The 6755-nt window shown below is 37.0% G+C and overlaps 1 long non-coding RNA gene across 1 annotated transcript; it reads right to left on the bottom strand.

Annotated features, from left to right (window-relative positions):
* Positions 1–1163: 1163 nt before the first annotated feature.
* LOC106515720 (uncharacterized) lies at positions 1164–4400 on the bottom strand. Its single transcript, XR_001310036.1, has 3 exons — positions 4208–4400; positions 2396–2556; positions 1164–2304 (listed from the first exon to the last, which is right to left on the bottom strand). It is a non-coding gene; the product is annotated as an uncharacterized LOC106515720 (long non-coding RNA).
* Positions 4401–6755: the final 2355 nt, after the last annotated feature.

Below are 6755 nucleotides of genomic sequence, written 5' to 3'. Positions count from 1 at the left end.
ATTATTATTATTATTATTATTATTATTATTATTATTGCCTTCAGTGGGCTGAGCATTCAGCCTAAATTGGATTATGTCAGAAACCTTATGAAAATAATTAGCCCCAACAGTTTCAGTGATGGAATTGCACTTTCTATCATTAATAATTAATTCCTGATTAAAATGATCCCATCATTCTGTCTGCACCAGTCCTCCTGATAAATCATTCTATAAAAGACCTTAAAAATTAATCAAGTGTCTTTTTTTTTTCAGAAGATGCAGGAAGAACTGTGAAAAGAAAGGACAAAGAATGATGGAAACTAGACGATGGAGATGGGTGTAGATGAGGGGAGCAGTAGAATGGTGCAGACTGAGAAACAAATAAAAAAAAAACGTACTGATGTGCTGCCAAACAGAGCAGAACAGAATTGTTTCCCCACTCGCCTACCATCCTTCTACACACACTCACACACGCAACCATGATAAAACACACACAAGCACATGGATTTTATTTTTTATATTATGGTAACTGAATTAAGCTTTTTAATCCCAAATGTAGAATGGATGAGAAGGCAGTTTGTTCTTGTCCAGGAGAAGCAGATGGATCTCACTGAGACCTAGAATAAAAATAAATAAATAAGAACAAAAAAGCACAGGTTCATTGTTGCCAGACTCGGTGTGTGTCTGTGCCTGTCGAGCTCAGGTCACTTCAGTTTTTCCATCCTGTTCCCAAGCTGAACAGTGGGTGGGGGGTGGACAAGATGTCCAGGGCCCCTTCAGTGCACAATCTGTGTGGACCTACATTATCTCCATGTGGATGGAGTGGACACCTATAAATACAAGATGACAAAATTGYATATCCATAATTCTTGTTTCCATCTTTTTATTCAGCAATCACCTCTACCACTTCCCAGCATAAATCTATACAGTGTTACACACATTATGTATGTATACTTAGCACAAAGAGAGGGGAAATTTGTRTTTAGTASATCATTTCTTTGTTGTTGGCAAWAAGGCACCTGATTGGCAGCACCAGAAGCTCAAGTGTCAAAAGCAACAGCAAAATAAACTGTTTGACAGAGAAGATTTGGCAAACTTTTCATGTGCATAAACACACTCAGCTCTACTAATGCATGTTCCTTAAAAATGTGGCACACTGTAAAAGGTAAATTAACAGGCATTGCAACAGTTTAAGATTTATTACCAAGAAGCATTACGACAAAATACGTATAACAAGCATCAACAAATTCCCCTTACGTTTTGTGCTGATCAAACACACACACACACACACACACAAATACTGTCTTGGCACTATGATGTTGCTTTTACATTAGAATGAAGAGAAATGTGATTGACTGCATAATATAGTAGTGAAAAGTTCATTTATTTCTGACCTAGAACAAGCTTTTTGCATGTTTCATTTGCCTTTTTTTGTTCAAATGATTTTACAGGCAACAGTGAATAGGACTATAAAAAGCAAAATAAAAATTAAAAGTTAAAAAAGGCAGCTTTGGTCAGTCCAAGCTAAGCACATAAAACAACCCATATGTCAGTAGGAAACAATCCTCAACATGAAGTGGTTGTGAGGACAAGTGCATGCAAAACAACAAAAAATGTGCGTTTTAACATTATCATTTAAAACCTATACTTGTTTTGTAACTTTATACAGYTCAAGTGATAAAATTCAAACCAAGGTGACAGGAGTGTTTCATTGGGTTCACTTCCTCCAACTGACCCTAACAAATATTTTTGTGTCAAATTAGCACTTGGTGGCTTTCCAAGCTCGTTTTTTTTCTCCAATTTGGCAACACGTGCAATATCTCCTAGCACCTGCAGGGTCATAACCAGCTAAACAAATTTTCCTTAAAATAACATTGATAGGAGAATCCCTCCCCCATCAATATTTAATAATTATTGCTCACTTGCACCTTTATCACAGGAGAGCTGCAATCTGACATCGTGGCCCTGATGGTAACATTTTGASCCATGTGGGTCAGAGAGGGGCCTTTTGCTTGTCCCTTCACGAATGTAGAACCATTTTTCTTCGACATCTCAGCATACAGATTGCTGTTGCACTCTCTGCCGACGTCAAAGAGTCCCACTGCGTACTCATTTGACTTCAGATTTATATTATAAGGCACCCTGAACGAAACAGCCATTTGCTCGGTGGCCCTCTGCGTGGAACGATCGAGGAGATCGTATTTGAAGACGCCGAAGAATCCTCGCCCTGTGTGGGGCGCTTTGGCAAAAGCGGCGCTGCCAGACGAGGATGGAGACATGCTGGGAGGTAAAGGGTCAATGCAGCGACCCCTGCAAACGTACAACCTGGACATTAAGAATGAGCGAAGTGGATTTAAAGTCAGCGTTAATAAAATAAGACAATAAATCACAAAAACAACCACATGACGTCTCTCACCCAGGGTTCTGAAGAACGTAACATTTTGTCAGATTTACTACATGAATGATGCATTGTCGATGTGGGGATGATTTATTCATGGCATCGCCGACTTCTATGGCGGTTTGCAAAATGCCAGCGCCGATGTTTATTATTTTTATTAGCTCCATTTCTTCAACTTCCTGGTGGGACACAAAGAAATCATTTCTGCAGGAATACATACACAGAATCTGATCAATTTAGTTAAGTTTGAACACAAGTTTCTACCTCATCCTCTTTATGGAACATAAAATCACTTTACATTCCTGTAAATTTCACTGTTTTTATGGATTTGCTGGGAATAAATATGGTCGATAATGGTCTAAAACAAGACATTCAAAATGTTACTTTGATCAGATTTTATGATCTGTTTTTCCTCTATAACAAAGTTTCCTCATTTTGAACTTGAACTTTGGCTTAAATTCATTTTCAGCATGTCTAACAGGACTAAATGGTCTTTAAAGTGCCTGTGACATGCATATCCTTCAAATACAAAAACCCAAAGAAAACATCTTTATATTTAAGAAATTGGCACTTATTTTTTAAAATTTATTCAGCTGAAGTGAAACAGGAAGTGACATCAAAGGGGAACTCTCTGCTCTTTGTTCAGTGAAACAATATCTGAACTTTGACTCTTCATCTCTCTGAAAGTGACTTAAAATGATCTACAGAGACATCAGAATCTTCACTACAGTCTGTGTTAACGGTTCTGTTTACATTCATTCCCTTTTGACATCACTTCCTGCTGCTGCATATGTGACTATCACAACAGCTATTCATGTCAGCAGCGTGAATTTTTATTTTGCAATATGTTTTCAATTATATCTGTCCAAATATGCATTCATATTAATTACAAAAAAATGATATCATAGGCACTTTAAAATATGTTTGTAAAGACAAAGGTAATAGTTGCACAACCTGAAACTGTATGGTCCTGCTAAGAGTTACAGCCCGCCAATAAAGATGTCAGAGAGGCCACAAAGTRAACAAGAACTTTGGTTCAATCTGCACTAAAATCTGAGAACATTTCTAAATTCACTTTTTATTTAGCAAAAAACATCCAGTGAGAACTGTAACAAGAAAGCATTACTACCACCCTATACAAACATTTTGTTTAAGCCATTGGAACTGTTAAAATTTAGGGAATTGGTAGATTATAGGATTCTGTTGATTATGTATGAGGCTCATAAAAATGTATTGCCACCTAATATACAATCCAATTTTGTTAGGAGGGATAGTGTTTATAATTTGAAGGGACTTGAAATGTTTGTGAAACCAAAAATTAAACTAATTTAAAGGAGAGATGCACCTCTGTTCGAGGAATTAATCACTGGGACAATGACTTTAAGAATGCTGGAACAATTTATTCTTTTGGTAGAATGCTTAAAAGCTTTTTAATGAGACATGAACAAAGTATTGGTTGAAATTGGTATTTCTGTTGTGATGTTGTTTTGTTGATTATTTTAAGTTAAAATGTGAATTAAGTGGAGTTTAAATTTCTGCATGTTGTACGTTTTGTAGATACAATTTTTTTTAAATGGGGGCAGATGTTACAAGATTGTTTTCTTCTTTCTGCTCCTTTTCATTTGACCATGTTGTGTTGTGCGTTTTTGACACAATGTTATTTGTATTGTTATGTTTGTCCAAATAAATAATCATAAATCATAAAATAAAATCAAAAAATACATCCTCTCCTAATAAATCACCCATGAAAAACATTGAGCTTGGATGCTATTTCCTTTTTCATTAAAAAAAAACCCCGTTGCAGAACATGATCAGCTTCTGTRTTCATACCTGAGATGAATGAACGCCAGCTCTCCTCAAACTAATTTATTGTGCCAGAGATGTCCTGAACCTCGTGTCCTTTAATAAAAACAAAACTGAGACAGTTTTGTTTTTTTCCCCAGTCTACAGCCTTGAACTGTTCCATGTGCCTGGGTTAGGCTCAGGATGATTGTGATTAGAAACACCTGAACAGGAAGTCAGCTCACCAGTGGCAGGTACAGAACTGTAGATGGTAAAAAGAGAAGAGACGAGTTCTTTACAATTAATARTAAAATGAGAACAGCTATATTGTTACAGCTCATTCTGCTCCAATCTAATTATTGTAACGATATGTTAACTTCACTTCACATTGCTTGATAAATTGCCCAGGTGCTCATTTTTCTGGAACACTGCAGGCYTTATAAACTCCAGTTACATGAAAACATGGAGTTTTGAGAGTTGTCTTCCAGGAAAAAGGTGAACTGACTCGATCAGGGCTAATTGCACCTGATTTAATGTGGTACATATAACACTAACAATAAGCTGTTGCACACAGACAGATGGTAGTTTTCATACAGTCACATCAAAACATTGAGATCATGTCGAAGACATTACATGAAATTATCTTTGGCTAAATAGAGAAAYATGCAATCAAATAGACTAAACTTGAACTTCTCAATAATATGGACTGTACTGATCTGGTGTCTTGTCACAGGTCATTTGAATAGAGGCTAAATTTACTCCAAACWACAGCTGTTTTAGTCCTTTGTGTGCATGTAAAATAAATAAACGACAAAGCTGAAACCAAGCCTCTCAAAYTGACTCATGGTTTAACAAATTTTCTGAATGAATTTGATGCACAAAAATAAACTTGTGCTGCACAGAAATTGGATTTTGAGAGCCAGTTCATGCAATTTACACGCTGAGGTGGAGTGTGCTTATTGCCGGTCTTCAAGAAAGCTCAGTTCATGTAATTCTCAGTGTAAGAGAAAACGATCTCATGCAGTGACCCTCTCGGGGTAATTGGATTCACATTTGATTTTTTTGAGTTATTCTTTGAGAGCYTTCAACAATATTAGGTTGTTTGGAGGAATTTGAGAGGCAAGCCACTGACAAGAGAAATTCTGGCTTATAAACTTAAGCTCAGAAGGTGTTACAGATTTGAAGTCCAGACTGAGTGTGGGCTAGACCAAACTCAACCACACCTTTATACACTTAGCACAAAACTGAAGTTTTTGGTAGATTTGTTACAGTTGTACTTTTTGGCAATATATCTTATTCCTTATCCCTTTYAAAATGTTGCCACATTTGAAAGGAACATGCATTCGTAAGTAGAGCTGTAGTGCAGAGTATGTGGGTTGCACACATTTAAAAAAAAWTAGTTTATTTTGCTGTGGTTGACACTTGTTGAGCTTCTGGTTCCCTCAGGTGCCTGGTTTAAGATTTCTTGCCAACACAGGATCTACCAAACAAATTTTCTCAATTTATACAAGATTTAGTTGATGCTTTGTGAACAGTGTTGGAAAACAGCTTTCAAGAATGAAATACAAAAGTCCCCTACACCTAAAGAAGAGGCACTTCATTATTTTGGAGGGAGAGAAAAAAAATTCCACTGCAGATGATGTTTTCTGCAGCTTGGAAAAATTTTTTACTTTTACATCTTGTAAAATCACAGCAATTAGTTCACTTTTAATGTCCAAACTTGTGATGTTTGAATAAAAAAAATTGCATAAAACCATGTTATATACAGTAGGAAAGTAACCATGCCAGAAAAACCAAGGGGTTTATCCGACAAACCATCCTTTCATAGTTTTACATTAGAAAATAAAATACAAAAAAGTGGGGCAGCTTTTACAGATGTTCCAAACCATTGTCTTTCTAGAATTTGAATGTAAAAACTTGCTTTTCCACACAACAAAAACAGTGTCTAAACATCCATGAACATTGTGAACTACAAGATTCTTTTAGCATGCCTGTACCACCTCAAAAGATAACAATTTGAGTGAAACCAAAATGTTTTTAAAAACAGTCTTCACTTTCAACTCATTCAAAACTAAAAATAAAAATGCTTTGAAAGTCAAAGTGTTGAGAACTTCAGGGTTTCCTGGTCACTAAAATGCACAACCACCATAGCTTGATAGAGATTGGACATCATGGCCTTGATCGTAACATTTTGGTTCGTGTGGGTCAGAAAGGAGCCTCCAGCTTTGTTTTTGGTGAACCTTGAGCCCGTGTTCTTGGACATCTCGCCGAAAAGACTTTCCTCACTCTCTTCGATGTCGAAGACTCCCACAGCGAACTCGTTTGAGCTCAGGCTCAAGTTGTATCGCACCTTGAAGAAGACGGCCAGTCGTTCCGTGGCTTTTTGCGTGAATTTGTCGAGAAGGTCGTAGGTGCAGACGCCAGAAAATCCTTGTCCTGTGAAGGAGGTCTTGGCAAAAACTGCACTGCCAGATGAGGAGGGTAGGATTATAGGAGGCATGGGGTTCACACAGGTTCCTTTCCAAACAAACATCCTGGACATCAAGAAGCGGAGAAATTTAAAGCTTTTTTTATTGGAAAGGGGTAAATTAACACA

The sequence above is a fragment of the Austrofundulus limnaeus genome, unplaced genomic scaffold, assembly GCF_001266775.1.
Source record: "Austrofundulus limnaeus strain Quisiro unplaced genomic scaffold, Austrofundulus_limnaeus-1.0 Scaffold32, whole genome shotgun sequence".
Classification (NCBI taxonomy): Eukaryota; Metazoa; Chordata; class Actinopteri; order Cyprinodontiformes; family Rivulidae; genus Austrofundulus; species Austrofundulus limnaeus.
The sequence above is the reverse complement of the archived record's forward strand: the minus strand, read 5'-3'. Positions and strand labels throughout refer to the sequence as shown.